Source organism: Vespula pensylvanica, chromosome 1 (genome assembly GCF_014466175.1).
Source record: "Vespula pensylvanica isolate Volc-1 chromosome 1, ASM1446617v1, whole genome shotgun sequence".
Lineage (NCBI taxonomy): Eukaryota > Metazoa > Arthropoda > Insecta > Hymenoptera > Vespidae > Vespula > Vespula pensylvanica.
The window spans coordinates 9,668,064-9,690,516 of NC_057685.1; the positions used below are offsets into that span (position 1 = coordinate 9,668,064).

The window sequence follows — 22,453 nt, forward strand, 5'->3', positions numbered from 1 at the left end:
CTATCTATCTATCTATCTATCTATCTATCTATCTATCTATCTCTATCTCTCTCTCTCTGGTTTAGAGGGCTCAACACGATGCAAGCACCGTGTCACCCTAGAACCGAGACACCCACCCTCAAACGTCTCGAATAGTCGAGTCGTCGAAGAGCGGCTAGAGAACGGCTAGCTCCGCCGAGTCAACTATTAATCCTCCAGCTCTCTGAGTATAGTTGCTTCCGCGTTACGGAAGTTTCAGGAGAACGCACGACTCCGCCCGGTTTGCTGAACTTTGCTCGAAGGTAAACCACTGTTCCGCAGAGGAACAGAGGAAGATAGAAGGAAGGAGGTGGTATATAAGTGCGATGCTAAATCGATGGCTCTAGAAATTTCTCTGGAAAGCGACATTGCGATTAGATGTTGGTGTCGGGTCGCATGAGACGTACAATCTGGGATCCTGTCTTTGATGTACGCTTTAAATCTCGTCGTAAGCGGATTCATTAGAGACAAATATAGATAATTTTGTAATATCGAGCTATTGTTTTATATTCTATGTTTTTATTTTATTATTATGTTATAAAATAATAATATAAAATTAGAAGTTCTTATTTTTATCTTGTACCTTTTTTATCTTAAATAAAATATTATTAACCTCAAAATTTCTACGTTGGGTATTTTTTAATTACTTTTACCTATAATCCATTCTAGACATAAATGATTTTCCACGACTCTCCCAATTCTCTGACTGTGTACAATCGTAAACGAGGGATCGTTCATCGAAACTATACGAATCATACATCTTTTCCCAAAGAGTTAACGCGCAAGGTTAAACACTTCCGTCCCACGAACGTTTTCGAGTGCATCGCGGAAAGGCAGTTTCCACTATCGGGAACGCGTAAAACGACTGTAACGTGCGACGTTCTGGAAAGCGCCCAATAAAATGGTACGATATCTCTTCGAAAAGTATTGCGTAAATTTGCCCGATAAATTCGCTCCATCGACTTATCGTACCAACAAAAAAAAGGGAGAATAAAAAAGGGAAAAAAAAACAAAAAATATTGAAGTACGATCCTGCCCATGAGAATTTCATATTCCTATCGCTAGCGAAGGGTATGTAATAGAAACGTATGCATCGCTATCTTTAATTCTCACATTTTTATTCCTTTTCCTTTTTTTCCATTTGCTCCTACTAATCATCTAGAGAGTATTTCTTAATCTCTTAAGATTCATATATTCCCTGAAAATGCAACTGGCGTACCTCTTGTATAGAGAGATAAAATTATGGTTACAAAACTATAGTTATAGTATAACAATGGGCATAAAATAAAAAAAATATATATATATATATTCTGATAATAAATTTCATATTCATAAATGACACACATGGTATCCCAAAAGGTATCCATACTTCATATATTTTAGAAAAGTATTGAAGAGATATCATAGAACAATCTTTTAAATTTTGTTCCCCTTTCTTCTGACTTTTAGTTTTGTTCAAACTCTCACAGTGCACTCTCAAAAGTTTTATCGCGTACTCCACATTGAGAATCACTGATCTAGACAACCAACAACAATTGCAATGTGGACCAGGCTCATGCGATTATATCGATCGAGCTAGCCACGTCGAACGCTTTTCTCTACATCTTTTCACGGAGCGGCTTCGTTCGTTATTCTTTATGTCGTATTCAGTAGCTTTCTACTGATTCGCAATTATGTCAAATATTGGCCCGATCGATTGCCGAGGATTTAATTAATATGCACAAATCAATAATGCACAAAAGAGTATGAGATATATATTAAGAATTAAATAAATGCGATTTCTTTCGGGCCATCAATTCTCATTCGTAGATTTTTACCACTGAAGGATTGATTTTTTCTTGCCCTCATTTACCGTCCTCCGTTCCCATTTTTGTCGTTCTCTCTCCGTGCGCGCACGCGCGTACTAACTATCTCCATTTTTCTCTCAACACACTCTACTCTTCTCAGTTTCTGGTTAAACTATAATCCGGTCGTGATGCAATTCGACGATGGCCAGCTCATCTCATAAAAACCTGCATATTTCTTCGCTGCGAAAGCTGTACTAAAAAATGTTTTTTGATCAAAGTACGCCTTGTATCGGTATTTCGTAATTAATATTCTCTTTTTCCAGGGAAAATGAAAAAACGACAAACCGTGTGAGGAGAATTTTTTCCTCCCCTATGTTAGTATTATATAAAGCAGGATTGGCATTTTATTGTATGTACAAAGGACTTTTTAAAAAGGAACGATCTCCGGGGTAATAAAAATGGATTGCAAGGTGGTTGTAAAAAAAAGGACAGATATTATCACGGAATATAAAAACCGTTCGGAATCATGGAAGAAAAGAGGGGGAGAGAGAGAGAGAGAGAGAGAGAGAGAGAGAGAGAGAGAGGTATAAAGTTACGTTTATGAAAAATCGATTTGCGTTGGTGGTACGTATCGATATAAACAAGTCGAAGGAGTTGCTCGAGTTTTAGCTCATGGTTTACACAACTCGTGATTTAATCGGCTTTAAAATTTGTCTACGGAAAAGGCAGAGAAAGAAAAAGAAAGAAAAATTAAGAAAATGACAAGAAAAACAAAAAGGAGGATGAATTCTCAACGCAAAGAGAAGTGTTCAGGAAAAGAGATGGAGGACAATGGAGAAAGATGAGAAGGGGATGAGAGAAGTTTTCACCAAGGAGGTAGATGCGAAGATCAATCGTTCGTCGAAAGGAAGTCGGAACGGAAGGGGAGGAGGAGTAGCCGATGGTGGTAGTAGTTGATCGAATCTCTTTGAAAATGCGTGGGCCATTTTTCCAAAAGGACAATAACAAAGAGAACGAAGGATACGAGAACACAATGGCAATCGCGATCACTAGTCCCATTGTACGTCGCATTACTACTCCTACTACCTTCTACGAAATCGTTACAGTTTTGTCTTTCTTTTCGTTCTGTTCTCGGTCACTTCCTTCTTGTACTTTCTCTCTCTTTCTCTCTTTCTTCACTGGAAAAGAAGAAAGATAGCGTTTCTTCTATCTTCCACCTTATCTTTCTCTCTTTCTCTTCTTCCTCCCTCATCTCCAGTCCAAAAGCTAGGAAAAAGCATCAATCATTGTCCACGTTCTCTGATTCGAGATTAATGAGAGTCGCTTTATGCTCGAACGATGCTCCAAGTGGATTCAGGATGCGGGAAATATGAAAGCGACGCAAGATATTATCATCGTGGTAATCGTGCGTTCTGCGTGCCCTATCTCTCCAACCACGATGACGCGAATAACCGTGTAGCTGGATATTTCGACCATCAAATCGCGGCGATACGTTATCGCACGCTCTGCGGTCGCTCGTCGAATCGAAGATCGAAGCTCGGCAGACCGCCATAAGTATTGGACTTTTAATTCGATATATTGAATATTATATATCGCGAGAATCGACGGAATTACACCGGACTCGGCCCACTCTCTCTCTTTGTCTTTCATGTACATGTCAGAGTCTCTCAATTATCTAGAGAGAATAACGTAAAATCGTAGATCCCACGATCTAGCTAGATACGTCGTTATAGGTAATTTTGATTTTCCGAGATTTACTTACGACGTATTGTACGACTGAAAAAAAAAGTCAATCGCTTCAGAAATTCGTTGCTCTTTCGAACAGATCGATGATATTTCCTGTAATTGATAGTAGAGGTGATACGTTGCAATTTAATGCTTTACGGGGGTATATTATTTTTCACACGAGTACCCAATTAACAACGCGATGTGTGCGAGCGGTATATAGTAAACGTGAAAGTCTATATATCTACGTTTATAACGATATACTACATAGATACCATACATTTATCCACATGATCCGTATAACCGTGTGTATGCACTTGTGCGCGTTACCGTCAATTTATGTCAGCAGTACAAGCCGAACTAATTTGGGTAACAACCGCACAGGGGCAGATCGAATGAGTGTCGGTTGTCCAGTGGGATTCTCCGTTGGTGTCCTCCGGCCAGCAACCTGAAGCGAAATATTTTCAATGCATTCTCTCTTTCTCATCTATTTTCCTCTCAACCTATCATTTTCTCGCTCCTTTACTACCTGTCTCTCTCTCTCTCTTTCTCTCTCTCTTTCTCTCTCTCGTCTTTTCTATCCTTTGGTTTGATCACAATACATTCTCATTCAAAACGGGAGCGAAAAAATGTACTCACCCGGGGCCAACACTGTCCAATTTTCATATTTTATCGAAGTTTACCAAATGCGACATTCGGCTTTAATTATTCCGCGAGCCTACCGAAACACGTATTCGCGCGAATCCCTGGAAACGAATATTAACGTTCCAACTAAATTGCGTTGTATCTTTCCCAGAAACTCTCGAATGTAACGCCACACGACCGCAATCCTGCAAATCCCATAAAATCGTTCGAATTCATTTCGAATCGATGGAACGAGAAGCGTGGCGATCGTCGGGAATCAAATAGCCTTGTTGCGTGTGCGTTGTTGCATCTATATTTTGCAGTCTGACAATTTCATAACCGAATTATGACAACGGCGTGGTTAATGCGGATCGCTACCTTTCAATGAATATGTAAATAATTAGGCGCATCGGTCAACATAAATAAATGGATTAGATTCCGGCGGCTTGTTATTAAATGTTTCATTCTGTAATTATCCGGTCAGTTGACCAATAACGGAGAATCATAGCTCGTATATCAAAGAATAATATAACTCTATTGAAAATTGATCTTGTTAATATACGAATATATTAAACATAGGTAGGTAGATAGGTAGATAGATAAATAGGTATATAGATAGGTAAGTAGACAGATAGATAGGTAGATAGATAAATAGGTATATAGATAGCTAAGTAGATAGATAGATAGATAGACAGATAGGGGCAACGTGCAACGAATACATCCAAAGGAATGATCTTTAATTTCGTACCCTGAATCAGTAGATGCATCCCTGATTGAACTATATTCGATTCCCTCTGTGAGATTAGACTGATGTATAAACCTGAAAGTAATAGAGTAAACAATGCTCGTCTATGTTGTATCGGTATAGAGGTACTAAGCAGGTCGTTAAGGGTCGACCTTCGAAAGAGCGACACGTGTTAAGGGTTCGATGGGTATCACGGAACCGTAAAGTGTCCTGAAATATCACGGACGAGGCACTTGCGGAAGGACGGCCTCGAGCAGAGGCCGAGAATTAATAACCGGCGACACAAATTGTACGGGGGGTTCCTAGTGCCACGGAACGACTACGTGATTACGGGTTAATCAGAATTAATTAAGTGCCGTGGCATGCTCGTCACTACTTCGTTACTGTGACGCGTCAAGTACCACCCCGCGCTCGCACGGACGCACAGACGAACGTGCGATCCTAATGAATGATATGCACATGCATGCCTCGCGAGGCCTACACGATGAATTCTGAAGACGAAAAAGGTAGAAATCGGACGGAAGAGGCGTGAAATAAGGTCGAGGAGTGGCACTTCGCTGAGATGAAGGCTCCTTTTATCCTATTCTCTTGTGTGATCTCGCGTCATACAAGGCAAAAAAGAAACGACGCCAACGCCGATCCACTTCTTACTTTCCTTTGCGTTAAACAAACATTGTGTTCGTGAAAAACTCAAAGAATCTCTTTCTCAAAGATAACCAACATTTGTTCATTACAGATCGTGACTATAATAAAAAATCAAATAGTAATAATAATAATTAGAGATTTCAATTCTTTAACGTGTTTAATATTGACGAAGAATAAGTACGAGAGTCAATCAAACAAGGAACTTGTGATCAAAACGATCACATCATTTCTTATATAGAAATCTTTTGTTAAAAACATGAATTTGAAATGACAATAAAAAACAAAATTTTTGCCAATTTTACGAAACTTCTTTCTTTCGTTCAAAGATTCCAAAATATAGTGATAAATTTAGACAATAGGATCTTCAAGAAAGAATGATTCTACGCGATCAGAGACGTCTTTTCGGTTAAGGAAAAGACATTGTATGGTCGTTTCTTTGCTTCTGCTCGAAGAAGCGGAAGAGAAGAGCAGCAGATCGACTACTATACTCGAGTTCAAGTACGTATACAATGAAAAGCGGAAGGTAGAATCGAGACGACGAAGGTAGAGATGGATAGAGAAAACCGGACGATCGGTGAGAGAAGACGACGTTGAATGGATAAAAGAAAAGAAGAGACATAGTGGACAGAAGAAGAGAAGGCTGGCTGGAAGAAGTCTTGAAAAGAAGCGTAATTCCAGGCTGCACATTGGCCTTGGGCCAACTTGAACACGTACAGGTCGCACTAGTGAGACATGGTGCATGATGGTGCCATGTACGAGTGCCGAACGAGTCTCGACGGTACCTAACAATGCCGTTGAAAGGAGCCTAATTAAATAAGACGTCAGGAATTACGCGGATCGCGTGGATCTCCGACTAACAAGCCACTGGAGGGTGTACCAAGTCGACACGGTCTCTTCCTTCTTGTTGTTGGGTCTGTGCAACCGTTAGGTCAACCAAGAGATAAAGAGAGAGAGAAAGAGAGAGAGAGAAGACGAAACAGAAGAAGAAGATAAAGGGAAGAGGACAGAGCTTCTAAAGGACCATTCACATAGAAGCTAGAAGTCTTCCTAGATATAATTGTAGTACCATCGCTAGGACCTACGTGTAGCTACACGGAGAGTTTCTTTTTTCTACTCTAGTGCACGTAACAACTCGTCATGAGTTTCTTCTATTCTCTTTTCGTTATTCGCACTTTGAGAGTCGTCGTCGTTGTTTATAAGAAAGAAGAGTCTATGCGGTAGCTAACAAAACTCGGAGATAAGGGTAGTGATAGTAAAACTATTATACAGATCAGGGCGTAGGAACCTGACAATTTTGTACTATCACATACCGTCGATTATTTCAACTAACGCTACAAAGTTTAACTTAATTGATGCTATTTTAATAATTATGGACCGAACAGCATTGTACAACATTCGTGGTAGAAACCTTTTTTAAAAATAGAGAATCAGTTATTAGAATGCAACGATTATTTCCTGTACATTTTCAAATTCCAACGTCATGATTCTGTTCTTTGTCATAACTCCACAAAGTTGTAGGTTCGAAATTTTCAGCATAGTGCTTCTTCATTAATGATGAAGCCACCCGGTGCTACTCGTACAATACGAACTGCAGAGAACATTGAAAATATGAGAACAGTAATCCAACAAAATCCACGTTATTCAGCCAAGAGACACGCCAGTAGTTTATAAATTTAAGCCTTCGTAGAATTTTGCACAAGGACCTTAATTTTCATCCATACAAATGGTCGTTCAACAGCTAACGAAATGTTCGAGAGGGTAATAAAAAATCTTCGAAACAAACTAAAACAATGTTTGAAGAATGACGGAACACATCTCATTGAAATCCTTTTAAAAAAATAAAATAACATGATAATATTTTTGTATTGACATAAAGAACTTGATAAAAAAATTAAAAACTTTAAAATCTATCTTATTTCAAAAATCGCCAGGTTCCTATGCCGTACCCTGTATAATCTAAATATTGCATAACTCGATTGATATTAAAATCAATGCCTTGAGATCGACTCTTTGTCTCTCTGATTCTTTCTTCCCCTCTTTCTCTTTTTCTTCTATCTTTGATCTCCGATGAAAAAAGTGAAGAGAGAGAAAAGAGGATCTGCGAAAATGCTTCCTCAGCAACTAGTCTAGTCCTTTTCGAGGCAAAAAGAACCACTGTCCAGGATTGTTAATAAATTCAGAGTGTCACAATGGGGTATACTGACTGACCTGACTATTAATGTAGGCTTCCATCGTTCAACTACTCCCTCATTGTATCGATAACGATGAGAACTACGATGTGAAGGAGGAGAGGGCTAAGAATAAGGGTGAGGATAAGGGCGATAAAGACGATTCCCTCGAGGGTATAGCTCGAACTGCCGATACCGATGATGACCGTACTGCGGCATTTTTAACCTCCGTCCTTCGCCCGTCGAAGCCAGTATAGCCACAGTTACCTCGCTTCGACCGCTTCACGTGTCGCGAAATAAGTAATGCACGCAATCACGCGATTGTCCTGTCTGCCGGAAGTAAAATCATAGTCACGTGGAAAGGTTCAATTGTTCACAAATAAGCTTTTATTCTATCAACGTTTGTTCTTTCACAAAGGTAGAAGTTATCCTTTTGGTTTCTTCTTCTTCTTTATCTCGTATACGAAAATATATTCAACGTATAATATATAATTTAAAAATCGAATAAAAGAAAAAGATATCGTCTGATAATTTAGTAAGAATTCTGAAATGTATATATATAAAGAAATGTAAATTTCAGAAAGGTAGTAGTTTCTCTCTCAAAAAAAAAATGTAAATTTTTAGAAAAGTAGTTGATTCCGAAGTTTATTCCGACTACTCGGAGAATCTTAGCAGTCCTCCAAAGTATCTAATTCCATAAAGTGACAACTAAGCCTGCTATATGCAGAATGAAAGCCGAAACTCGATACCGAGCGAGTACCGTACGGATGGTGTGAGTCCTGAAGTAGGAGGATCGATAATCTACGGTGGAGACGAGAAAACAATCGAAGCAGGGCGTTCGACGGTCGAACCTCGTGAACAGTTCTCCTCTACTGAGATCAATGCAGATACCCCGGTAAATAAGTCCGCATCGATTAAAATCCTTCTCTCGCATTTCTACCAAATTTATTTCAGCTTTGGACATTAAATGAAATTCTTCAGATATTCGTTAAAGCGTTTCAATTGCGCGATTAGAATTCTTTCGTTTCAAAAAGTTTTAAGTTAAAAGTTATAACAAATTCTTGTAATCTTGAGACTTAACATCATTATATCTTCGATTCTTTTAAAAAGAGAAAGAGGATCGCAATTAACATGCTCGGTGTTTCTTGCATTAATTATGTTCCTACAGTATTTACAAAATATGATTTATAATAACGTCAATATGTCTTGTCTGCTACAGGATCATTAAAAGTTATATTACTTGCAAATTAAGCTCTTACGAAATATCACTTGAAGAATAACAACAGTATACTTGCATTTTTCTGTCTTATTTTCAGGAAAAAAAAAGAAATTAAGCATCGGCAAATATACAAAAAGAAATGCAAGAATTATTCAAACTCCAGTACTTTATTTACTATCACAAATTCTAATGAAGAATAACGGAAAATGTAGATACATGGTATGAATATAGATAAGCAAAGTTTTATCTTACAGATTCGCGATCCATCAGTTTCACGTGGTCAAGCGAATATTAATGTACGAGTGTTTCAATAGTCGATCAAAAGTTCTGATTAGAGAAACGAACGCGTGACGATCTACACTACGAGACTCGTATAAGGAATGATAAGGTCGAGATAGGAAACTTTCTTAGAGTGTTATTCTTGTTGCGAAAAGAAGTCGATATTCCACTATCGAATATCTTATGGATACAGAGGCAAATTATCGTATGGATTGCTTCCTTCTTAGAACAACGAGAGAAGATAGATAGATAAATACATAGATAGATAAAGAAAGAGAGATAGAAGAGTGAAAGTTTCTTCCTGGAATGTGACAAAGACAGAGAGATCGCGAAACACACACACAGAGAAAGAGAGAGAGAGAGAGAGAGAGAGAGAGAGAGAGAGAGAGAGAGAGAGGAGTGATTCAAGCAACGGTGATGAGTTCTAGCAAGCAGCGTTCGCCGTCAGCGACGTCGTCGAGTCGATGATGTGGTGTTAGTGGTGGTGGTGGTGGTTAACGTAGAGAGGAGTTGCCTGTAAGAGAGGAAATGGAGGGTGTTGCCAAGTCCCGACATGCTTCGCTTCGATTAATCAATGAGAATGGCATTTCGGAGAGGTGCTAGGCAGAGGTGACGCCGGAAGTGACGCCGGAGGTGGCTGTGCGCGCGCTCGAGAATGCCACCAGAAGTGACTACTGTTAGACGGATTGAGCGCCAAGAGGACAAGGGTTCGTTCGTTGCCGTTCCAAGGATGGACACTTTTGATGAATGGTGTCTACGATTGACCGCCATGAGCTTCCGGCTTGTTGACTCTGACTACCCATTCCTCCTCGGTATTCATAGCCGAATGATGAATTCGGTAAGATGTTCGAGAAAGAAAACGTGAGTTGCTTTACTTTTCACACTGAAACGCGTAGAAATAGGGGTATCGAATCTCTTGAAAACAAAATCGGGAGAGGAAGGTAAGATTTCCTTGTTCTAGAAGAATAAATAGATTCTTATAATAACGAGAAGGAAGTAAGGTCAAAATTTCAAAAAGTTTTCATGACACTAATGAGAAGTGTAATAGGATTCAGTAGCAGGATGAAGGGTATAAATTAACCGAATACGAGATACTGAATATTTAATTCCTATGTGTCTATATATGTATTCTCTCGCAGATATTCTATATCCAGTTCTGTAAAACAAGCTAGCATCATTTCAGAAAAGCTGTCGAATCAACGTAATTCCTTTAAATAATGTAACCAAGTTAACTCTGTTTTCAAATTATAGCAAATTTCTTAAAAATTCTTCTCATAATCATACAGAGTGATCTTGAGTATTGAGACATTCCCTTGGAAGTTCTATTGTCAAAACGATGTGGTTCCTTCGACTCTTATTGGCTCAGTGAAGAATCGGCGAATGATTCTAATTCTTCGTTAATTAATGGAACGACATCAGACGCCGTCCGAAAGCTCGTAAGAAAAGAGAAGGGTACTCTGCTTCAAGAGTTTGCTGAAAGATGCCTTCCATTTATCACTGTCTAGGACAGAAGTAGACGGGAGGAAAATCGATCCCTTACGTGTCATCTTTCTCTCCTTTCCGGCCGATCTTACCTAACGGAGAACGCGAAATACTTCTACGCGCCACTGGGCGATATTACGCTCACATTTCTCTCTCTCTCTCTTTTTCTTTCTCTCTCTAGAACTTATTTTATTTATATTTTATGATAATTGTGTGCGGCACCTCGGCCATCCTTTGACATCGACCATTTTTCCACGTCAAAAACACGTATATGCGTTTCGTTCTGAGGTTACGCCCCAATATTCTTCGCCCACCTTCGAAAATATCTACGATATATTCGTACAACTCTGGAATATATTTTCTGAAACTCCTTCTGTGCTTCTCCCACGATTAAATTCTGTCCGTTTGAATCTTAGAGATCTTCGTGCGTAAAAATTCTCCTCGTCTATTTCGTGCACATGCCAAAGTTCCGTATTCAAGATTTTTATCCAATGGAATGTTAATCACATCGTCTAAAAAAATAGTAATATCGATCGAAATTTTTACGATTTCGACTCATGATTTCTTTCGAGTTCTAATAATTCAATGAGTTTAGTAGAATAATAATTCAGCGAATTATGATTATATTACCAATAATTTGCAGCATACAATGAACTTCATTTCCTGAAGCATCGCAAACTTCAGAGTAGCCCTCACTTGATGTTTATATATCATCAATTAACTATTCGGCAAGTTTCTCTTCTCTTCCTCATTTTCTCTCTCTTTTCATTCTTTCTGTGTCTATCTTTCTACACCCATCCTCATTCTTCACAAATACGAAGTAATTCTTGAAAGAAACTAGAGAGAATACCGGTGAACGAACCAAATTCTGAATCCACTTTACCTCGAATACAGTTTCCGATTACCAACTCTCTAGCGGCTAACCGATACGAAGTGTGCAGGCAGAAGCTAGAGGAGATACAGATAAAGACGAAATGGGAGATGAAAAAAGATTAAAAATAAGGAACCGAGAAAGAACGAAAAGGGACCAAAGCGAAGGGTAAAGGTTCCTCTGAGCGAAAATGTGTATGAAACGACGAAAAAGAAGAAGGTAACTAGAGTGATAGAGAATGAAAAAGAAAGAGAGAGTATACGGAATGCTATCATGAGTTTTCCGAGTTTTCCAGGAGCTATCCGGGAAGCCGAGTGGGGGTGTTAATTACCAGCTCGTTCTGTGCATGAGAAAGAGAGAGAGAGAGAGAGAGAGGAGAGAAAGAGAGAGAGAGAGAGAGAGAGAGAGAGAAGAGAGCACTCTCGAGATATGGGAGCGGATGGGGGCAGACTCGATGGTAGGAAAGGATGGAGGCAGCCGGGTGCGAGATAACGTTTTCAATTACCTGCAGGATGTGACGTAGTTATGAGTTAGCTACCTAGAGAGCGAAAGCGGTGAAGGTTAGAAATCCTACCTCTCTAGCAAGCCAACCGACTGCTTCCAGGAGATGATGAACCAAGATGGCCTAAGAAGACAAAAGGCAAACGAAATAGATGCAAATACGGTATGTAATAGCACGTGTTGTCACGAGATAAACTAAAATTGGCTAGAAAAAATTTAACGATTATCGTCGAAACTTGTCTCGGTCGAAACAATGATGAGCTGATTTTTCTTTTCATTCCTTGTCTTGTCTTTTATCTTATTCCTTTTCTTTTATATATCCTCTCGTCTTTTACTCTTTCACATTGCAGCCATTTACGAAAGGCTACGGGACGGGAAGGGTGTAAGCCGAGTGACAACGAACGACGGGAATCGAGCGGAGAAGCGAAGCGAAAGAAGCAGAAAAACCGATCCAATTAGCGCATGGCTTTAATGCGATAGGACGAAGGCGAAGACTCCCTCTTATAATCCTCGAGACTCCTTTCTGTTCGCTCTTCTCCCAGTTGACTTCGCGCTACGGACCCTAGCAGACCCCTCTTCTTCTTCTCCTCTTTTTTTTATGTACTTTCGAGAATATCGCAGATGGCTTTACCGACGGTAACTTTACGGCGACTACCTCTGGATGCATTTCATTCAGGATGAAATGTGCCAACGTTCAACGAAGAGAAAGAATGAAAAAAGAATGCGAAATCATCGAAGCTTTCGTTGAAGTTCGACGACGTTTCGATGGGATTTCTTCTCCGATCATCGACTCGGCTCTAACAATAGCTTCAGGCGGTGAAAATTGAATTTAAGGAAAAATTAAATGTGCTTGAGGAGTACGTAATAAATGTTTTTTTCTCTCCTTTTTCCTCTCTTCTTCTCCAGCGAACTTATCCTTCACTCTTCAATAAATTTCTCATCTACCTTCGATACTTCGTTAATTTTCGATCGAGCTTCTCACTTTTCGATCCACCCATGCTCCTTTCCAGCTCCTTTATCTATTAACTTTAACACGTATACTCCAGCTCATTCCAAGCAAATAAACGCCCGTTGGAGGCAACGTTCTTTTTTTTACGTGGCACATCGACGGCCTCTGCCGCTGACGTCAAATTTATCTCCTTAACTGCTCGATTATAGCGTGAAAAAGTGCTGAGGAAAGAATACCGACCAGCGACGGTACGCTCGAGCTTCTCTCTATGCGGATAATGTATTATAATTTATGCGGTGCTAAGTTAAAATCATTTATAATGTCGGTAACACGAGAATGTGACGAAGTTTTATAGTAGGCATAGAAATGACAATTGGAATTTTCGTTATCAGAAAATCTTAGGATTGAGACATGAAAATAATATTTGAAAATAAAAAAGATCGATAGAAGGCTTTATTGTGTTTTCTGCATGACCTTAATCAGGAAAATACGAAAGGTATAAAAAAAAGGAGAAAGAGATAGAGCCAAAGCGAATGGTCGCATAACGGATGGAAGGTAAAGGGCGGACGGGTGAGACAAGGTAGAGGAAGGAGTGAAGGTGTGGCTGATGTACGAGGGTGCTCTTTTCCGTTTTCCGGCAGCACGAGTTTCGAGTTACGCGAGCACCAGCAGAAAACTTTTCTCCGTTCTGCCTCGAGGGACTTCGACTGGTGGGCTCTCTTGCAATTTATATCCTTCCTAACTGAATCCAGCACGGCGTGTTCTTAATTTTACCTTTCGTGTTCAAGACTTTAATACTGCGTCTTGGTATACCTTTAATACTTGCTTCGACGATGCGAAACGTACGACGATGGACTTGAAGGGCTTTCTAATAATCGTGAATTTCCTCGATCTTCGAAGAAGTGTGCCGAGGAGTGGTGTATGATAAAGAAAAGACTGAAAGCACATCAGAGCATCATGCGTATGTGATTTCTTATTATAAATAAAAAAGAAAGATACAAAGAAAGAGAGAGAGAGAGAGAGAGAGAGAGAGACAGACAGAGATAGAGAAAGAGACAAACGAATGGGTGTCAGAAGTTACGACGTATTGGGTTAGGAATCAGAGAACAGAGGAGACAGAGATTAGAGTACCATGACGCGTCGTCCTTGATGCGTGCTTGGTGGACCACTAACAACGCATACGGTAATTACCTTTGTTCGACGCTACAAATTGCGATGGTCCTCTTGGAAGGCAGCCACCCGACCACCACCATCACCATCACTACCGGCACACATCGTGTGCGGTGAACAGCTCTTCGTACGAAAGAGCTTTACCTCACGAAACACGGGACGCTGTCGTGCTTTCCGTTGGACTTTGCTGAGCAGAATTCGGCGCATATATAAACGCATTTTCGTTCACTCTCTACCGTTTTCGACGACGTGCATTAGCGGTGGTAACGAGCGAGATGGAATGGGTCGTGCGAGCTCGTGGAAACTCCTATTCCGCGAGCGTTTTATCCGGAACGAGAACCCGTCGTCGTACTGGCAACGAGCAAGTACACTGCAATGGAGGAGTTCGGGACTAGGCGGGACGAAGGAGGACTCCCAACCTCCGAATCTGCATATCTGGCTAAGGGTCGCTACCGCGGCAATTGGAATTGCAAAATCCTAAATTGGACTTGTCCGCGGATAGCCTCTCTCTTCGTTCTCGTCCTCCGCGTTCATTGCAGACTAACGCACGCTCGTACGTCATACAACTTTCCGAATTACCCGTCCCTTGCTTTACCAGCTTCTCCCTCTCTCATTCCTTTCTCTCTTTCTCTATTTTGCTCTCTCTCTCTCTCTCTCTCTCTCTCTCTCTCTCTCTCTATCTCTCTCTCTCTCTATCTCTCTCTCTCTTTCTCTGTTTCTCTCTGTTTCTCTCTCTCTCCTGGCTTTTATATCTCAAATTCGCATACTCTATATCAGACGTGAGAACGATTATATTTCTTAACGAATGCTGACGCCAGTGAAACTATGTTGATTAAGAGAGAATTCGCTCGACTCTCGAGATCATTGCTGTTGTTCTTTAATAGCTTCTGATATTCGAGATAATTTTACAGAAAAGATATTTTAAGACTTTTCAATATCATACAATGTACGTAGACGTACAATGATAAAAAGTTTGAGATTTAGTAAGATCAGTGAACTATGTCAAAAGTTAGAAAAAGAAAGTTGAGCCGATGAGAAAAGAAGGAGAGTGGAAAAAGGAAAGCCATGCAAATGGAAAGTTATATGCAAAAAAAAACGAATATTGAATCGGCAGCTGGTTCGAGGAGGGAAAAAGAAGAAGGGGAAGAAGAGAAAGAGGAAGAAGAGGAGGAAAAAGAAGAGATGAGGCGAGCCGAAGCTTGCTTTTCATTCCTAGGCCAACGTCGATGCAAGGAACCGATCCTACCGTTGAATATATGTGTAGATACGTTTGAGGTTTTGCCTCGAGCCATTGCAGCCCCACCCCTTTAACCCCTATTTGCTTCGGGCACTATCCATAGTGGAATTTCGTAGCATCTCTTGGAAGGATTCAAAGAGAGACGATTTCTGACTGAACCGGGACTTCGAGATATTATCAAAAATTCGCGAAATTCAAAGAATACACTTGCCCTTAGGGTTAAAGGGAATCGATGTAGTATAGAACGAATGGTCTCAGATAAAATTATTTGAGTGTTCAAAATGACGAAAAGAAAGACACGCATAGTTTAGTATCGATTGTTTTTTTTTTTCTTAATTGGAATCTCCTGAGGTCATCGGTAACGGGCTTGTCAATGAATTTGATTAGATGTCGCGTATTATTTTGTACCGATTGATTCTTGCCAATTACAAAGAGAATAACTGAAATTGAAGAAGGAAGGAAAGCGTTGGAATAGCAGCTGATGGAACGCGTGCACGACTTTGGATCTTCTTTAAAAAACAGCGGATATGACTGTCGAAGCAGGCAGACTTGATCGATCGAACGTGAACACGAGCCGTGCGGGGTAGATAGCTATTGTAAAAGGAGAGGGTGTTTCGCAGACGCGTGAATAATGGACACCCGTTTGATAAGAGTAGTGCTCGCGTGAGTACGCTCGATTCTCTCTCTCTCTCTCTCTCTCTCTCTCTCTCTTTTTCTTTTTGCTTACATAAAGCGAGAGAGATAGAAAAAGCATACAAAAAGACAGGAGTGTCAAAGAGAGACAGAGAGAGAGAGAGAGAGAGAGAGAGAGAGAGAGAGAGAAAGGATAAGGATACAATGATAAAAGGTGAAAGAGAGAACGGCTCAGCAAACGTATAGGTGAATTCGCAAAAGGAAAGATTGAGAGAAAGTGCGGAAGGACGAACCAAAAAGTTCGAATTATTTATCGTGGAAGACGGTCGAAGCTAAATAAACGTCGAGGATAGCGAGTGGCGATTTTCGGAGAGCTTATCCGGCGCATTGCTGATGCACTAGCACAATCCTCCGTTCAATGAATCACCATTATCGCCTTCCACGTCGGCTTCTTCGGGACATTATGGCTGCGAAGTGCTTTTCTTCGATGAAATTAATCGACCCCTGCCAACGGCATTTTCCAGCGATATCAGACTTTACTCAACGAGAAACGAATCTCTACGGCATTTTCCAGCTTCCCGCACAAACTCCCTATGCCCGGACGTAATTGAATTTCCTTCTTAATAAAATCTTGACGTTTTGAGCACACGCATATTCCAGGAGAATATATATTCATCCTGTTCTGGAACGGTGGATGGTCACTGAAGTTCTTCACTCGTGACATCCGTCGAGAACACAATAATGAGTTTCGAGTTTAGCGCTCCTGGATAATTAATCTTTCTGCTCGCTGACAAAGCAGGAGGGAAAACAACGTTCTGTTTGCGACGCGCAAGATAGTATAACTACTATGAGTTCATTTAACACGCGGAAGAAACTCCTCGAAGAAAAATAGAATTTTCTTGTTTTTTTTTTTTTTATTTTCTTCTCTGATAAATTTATTTTTCTTTCTGATCGAAATTTAAAGAATAAGTATTGTGCCACGATTTATTTGCGAAGACGTACGAAAAATTAATGAATCCCTTTACACTTTCCACAAGTATCGATTTCAATAGATTTTCTTGTTTTGAAAGTTTAAAAAGTAAACCGAACACGTACGGTAAATGTATTATCGTTGATCGAAGCACGACCTTTAGAGTTTGATAGAACGCGAATTTAGACTATCACCTAGTTCCACTAACCCGGCCTGCAAACATGTCTCCGTACGACAGAAATTTACCTCTTTCGTTCCAAGATGGTATTAATACCCGTGCATAAAGAAATCATAAAACTAAATTTGGAAAGCTGAGATGATGACTTATGTGACAGATTTCGTATACCACACGATCGTACTTTACCGCTTTCATTTCGTTGTTACAATTGTATTAAGATATATCGCGGAAACGGGTGCATATTTCCTACGAATATATTATCATATAGGTAACAACGAATATACCGTGTGTTTCAATGTCCTTACTTAAAATATGAATTTAGGACCTTAAAATAAGAAGAAATTTTTCTTTGGAAGTGTATCCTTAAACGCTTTGTTTAATAGATATTGGCAACAAAACATCTCATGACCAATAAAATTTTATGAAATTATTATTACTAGATTATACTAAATAAATTAATAATGTGTTTCAACTACTTTATTATCAGAAAATTTGAAAATTTTAATATGGTTATAAATTATGTAGAATAATAGCTTTGAATATTGAGACAAATTTGACTTCTTTTTTCACGGCGAAAGTGGCAAAGCGATATTAGATAGCTGTAATTGTTTCGTCTACTTGAAACAATGGAGATATGTCAAAACGATGTTTATGTATCTGTGATGTTTATAATATTTTTATTATATTAACTTGTAAAGTAAAAAAAAAAAATAAAACAAATTCATATTAGCAGCTGTATAATAAATTTATCAATCTAACTCTTAACTTTTATTTGATGCTCTTAACTTTGATACTCTTAATCATTCTGCTGTCAATATCTATTAAACAAAGTTACGGACATACCTCTAGAGGAAAATTTTGTTGAAGACATTTAACCTTAAAACAATCGGTATATTATATATCTATATATATATATAGACGTATATATATCTATATAGATCTATATAATAAAAACAGCAACACCAATGCAATCATCCAACGAAATCAAAAGGAAGAGATAAGCAATTTCGCTTTGTCTTTGACTTTATCGATTATCCATTATGTGCGATGTTATTTCGTACATACCTACTGTCTCCATTATTCGAAATCTTCCATTATCTTATCTTCGTCTTATTCTTTGTCTTATATCACTTTCTTTCAGTCATAAAATTTTCATGGATGTCTTGGTGAAACACTAAATCTAGTTCAACGTGCCGTTGCTTTCGTCGGATTAAAAAAAGAAAACAAAGTAAACGAATACGTACATAAATCTAAGACGTTGATTCGTGTGTCAAGAAGGAAACAGATAAGACAAAAGAACAGTCCTTATAAGCTCTACTGGCAAAAGATTTTCTTGAATTTCTAGCGGGTTCTCTGTTTCCCCATGTACAGCCCTGCGTCTCGCGCCGGCTTTTCCGCTAATATTTCATCGTTGCCGGCAGGCAGCGAGGCAGCGCCGGCCATCTTGTTTCCGGGCCCGGGTGTGCCGGAAACGGCCGGATGTGCCGCGACAAAGCGCCGTTGCGGAAAAATCACGGGACTATGAAGCGTGGATAAACAGAGAAGGAATAGTCTCGGTCATAACACTCCATTCGCACGAAATACGCTTGTCCATGTCTACATTTCAATGGAATCGGATGCTCGAAAGAATCGGAAGACGAAGAAATATGAGGCAAATGAGCCTTTACAGTCTATTCTTCAAGAATTCTCTAACCTCTACTCTCTCTCTCTCTCTCTCTCTCTCTCTCTCTCTCTCTCTCTCTCTCTCTCTCTCTCTCTCTCTCTCTCTTCTTTAAAATAGGAAGAATTATTATTATCGTACAAACAATTGAAAACTCACGACTTATCGTTCTCGCAATATTTCTTTTTACCGAGCTAACAAAATTTTTAAAGATTTGCCACGATCCGCACGGGAATGCAGTGATTTATTCGTCCCAAGTGCAAAGATTTCCCTGTATTTGCGAGAGGAACATAAAAATACGATAACGATCTATCTACGAAATGTTCCAAACTGAAACTGCTACTTGAATGGTGTAAGATATGGATAATACAAATTTATAACAATCCGAATGCTGGATGTTTAAATTTAATCAAACAAGATCCACGATTTTTTTCTTTTTATCTTCTTCGCCAAAGCAATACGACTCTAAGCTTCCCCTTTTCCGACTCGTAATACAAGTGCTGTATACGTATCTTACAACTTCAACTGAATAATTCTTAGAGCGTAAATATGTGGCTTGGCCGTTCTTATTGTGCCCGGAAATACGAGATTCGAAATGCGTCGATGGGTTCGTGAAAGCTGCTAGTTTGTCTGCTAAGAGAGGAACTCGATCCAACAACAACTAATCTTAAGAAGATCCTGAGCTGCGGGTTACGCTTATGCTCAAAGGCGAAGGCTGTAATACGGGAACCACAAAATCCTAGGCAACAAAGTTGCATCGTGGTATTCTACTCGAATATCGCTCGTAACGTTTACCAAGGTAATTACAAACAGGTTATCTCTTGGATATCGCGATGATTATTTCCTGGCAAGACAGGAGCACAACCTTGGAGAAAGAAACTTTTCGTCGTTGTAGTTCTCATCGTCGTCCCGACAAATTAGAAAGATCCCAGCATCTCCTCGTGCAATTTTCACCGCGATGAGAATCTCGTTTTCTACGAAAAATATGGGAGAGCATCGCCAAAGGGAAGAAGAAAAAGAGAAAGACATCGGAGATTCTTCGAAATAGGAGAAACGCGTTAAGGTTGCGCTGCTAGGGTCGTTTCTTCGTGGTTTAAAATCGGATAAAAGACGACGAGCAGGGTAGCTCGAGCAAGAAAATCAAAATTTTGTCATCCGGTCGTAATTCGAGGGGCGCGAAACCGCGTTCTGATTTATCCCCCGAGGGTCATATAGACGGGACAGACTATTGCATTTTCGAGTCGTTTTCGTCAACCGCATTCGATTTCGCTTATAGGAAATCTCCCGCATTTTCGGCTGGTCCTATCGACCAGCAATCCTTCTGAAGAAAATCCTTTTCGATAACGTTAAGTACTTTCGGATAAAATACACTCGAGATTCGGATATCGACTCGTGAAGAGTTTCCAAGCTCGTTGAATCGAATTTTATTCATCGCTCTAAAGTTTTTCTATATATTTATGCAAAAAAGAACAAATCCGTTTTATGATTTTTATGGAAATATTTTCATGAACGTTTTCCAAAGAATACAGTGATGGTTTTTCTCTTTATCAAGCCCATACCATGTGATATCTCATGCGTAGATTCGGCAAAGAAATAAGAGCTTTTTAGTAGTATGAAAGCCGTAATTTCCACTCGCTTCGGTTTAACGATGTACAGGCTAGAAAGAGAATCTCTTCCCGCTTGAAGCTTTATTCCAAGGACACAATTTTCCCTGTCATGAAACCATAAACATACCCCGACTCCTCCCTTTTCACCGGTGCCTTGGCCAACGTTGCGATGGCGCACCCCCTAATCTGAACGCCACTCTAGCGCGACTCCTGCGTTTCTAGTGCCATTTAGATAAACTCGTAATCTAGGTGCCGTTTTCTACGGTGAAATATACCCTCGAGGCGTTGCACGACCGAACCCTGGCTTCGCCTCTCCGACCTGACGTAGATACATCTTTGTGTGTGTGTATGCATACATAGATTGTGGCTAGCAACATACACGTACATGCATTCGTCCACACCTGGGAACTAAAAGCGATCGAATGCGAGAGAACCGAACTAAACGATTCTCGCGAGCTTGCATTGAATTTACCTGGGAATGCAAAGGAGGTATTTTTTCTCTGGCTCTTCGATTAATGCGAAAAAGCGGGTTGGAATAACGTTGGCATTGTGAAAATGTCCGCATATATCGTATCTTTAAATCATTTTTCATACGATGCAGAAATTTCCGAAGATATTCCGGTCTCTATAATAGTCCGATGTCGTTTCTTTCTCCGGTTACGATGTTGCAAATGATGAGAAGAAAATTAAAATTCTTTGACGGCCGTCTCGTTTTTCAAATAGACAGGAGTTGAGGAATGAACAGAGAAAAAAGGAGACGATCGTCAGAGCGGTCAAACGTAACCAGCGGTCGCAAGTAGACGGCCGAATGGACAATGAATGCTCAAATGCCTCCTGCGTATGAACCATTATTCGCGTTCAATCGACATTGCAACATGAAACGCCAACAATTGCCCGATAAAATCATTATACGGCTCATTACTTGTCAACTGCATGAGCTCATTGTCTGCCTTTTAATTTACGGCCTCCGTGTCTCGTTGCAATTGCTATTTGTTTCGGTAGTAGCAATGTTCCTTTCATCGACCATATTCGCAGAAAAATAGTAATTTCCCTGTAAGTAAAAGTATTTTTACTGAAAAATGATAATTTAGATTATAATATGTTATTAAATTACGTAAAAGTTCACGTTGAAAAAGCATAAATATTTTATAAAACGTAAGACATTTTTCGGGGCTCGTTTGAAATTCATTGACGCGAGAGAGAAAGATCGACGGAACTTACGGAAATCTACTTGGTAATAACTGCGTTGGCGAGAACGGCAGGACGATCATAAATCATAGGAATTCATTCACGGACTGGTTATTTTGCGAGCTCGTAATCGAAGTGTAGGTACATATATACATATTTGAAGGCAAATATGAAAACCTCTCTTTTCTCTTGTTTTTCTTTCACCATTGTTATTTACGATAAAAGATATCGGGATTCGAAGCGGGCATTGAAAATGGTCATCATTCCACGTACTTCGAGCATCGATAAAGTGCGAGGTAATTGCCGAGTGGAATTTAACAGCAGTTAAATTCTCGAGTCTTGGATAATTTTAAGAAGTTATAAGATACTTCCTTTAGTTCGACCGTTCGCCTTTCCCACCATGTTACTACTACTTTCTCTTTCTCTCTAATAGTCTCGACTGCCTTCTTCATCAGCCCACTTTACCCTCCTTCATTCCCCTGGCGCCCTCCCTTTTAAAGGCACTATCCCTGGGGGCCGTTAGCTGCAATCAAAGTTAACCCGGAGTTATGGGGGAAAACTGCAGACAGGCAGTTAATGTTTAACGGGATTGTTAAATGCAGGTTCTCTCTCGCTCTCCCTTGTTCCCCTTTACTCTCTCTGTCTGTCTCTCTCTCTCTCTCTCTCTCTCTCTCTCTCTCTCTATCTATCTATCTATCTATCTATTTATCTATCTGTCTGTCTGTCTCTTTCTTTTTCTCTCTCTTATTTTTCCTCAAATCTTCGCGAAGCCTAACTTTAAAACCATCTCCATCCAA

At 39.8% G+C, this 22,453-nt stretch overlaps 1 protein-coding gene and 1 long non-coding RNA gene across 9 annotated transcripts in view; one reads left to right on the plus strand and one right to left on the minus strand.

Moving 5' to 3' along the window:
- LOC122632890 (RNA-binding protein Musashi homolog Rbp6) overlaps positions 1–22,453 on the minus strand; it is a 583,922-nt gene that overhangs the window by 126,058 nt on the left and 435,411 nt on the right. The window lies entirely within an intron of this gene.
- Positions 11,428–12,924, plus strand: LOC122632921. The gene is made up of 2 exons (XR_006327970.1): positions 11,428–12,227; positions 12,415–12,924. It is a non-coding gene; the product is annotated as an uncharacterized LOC122632921 (long non-coding RNA).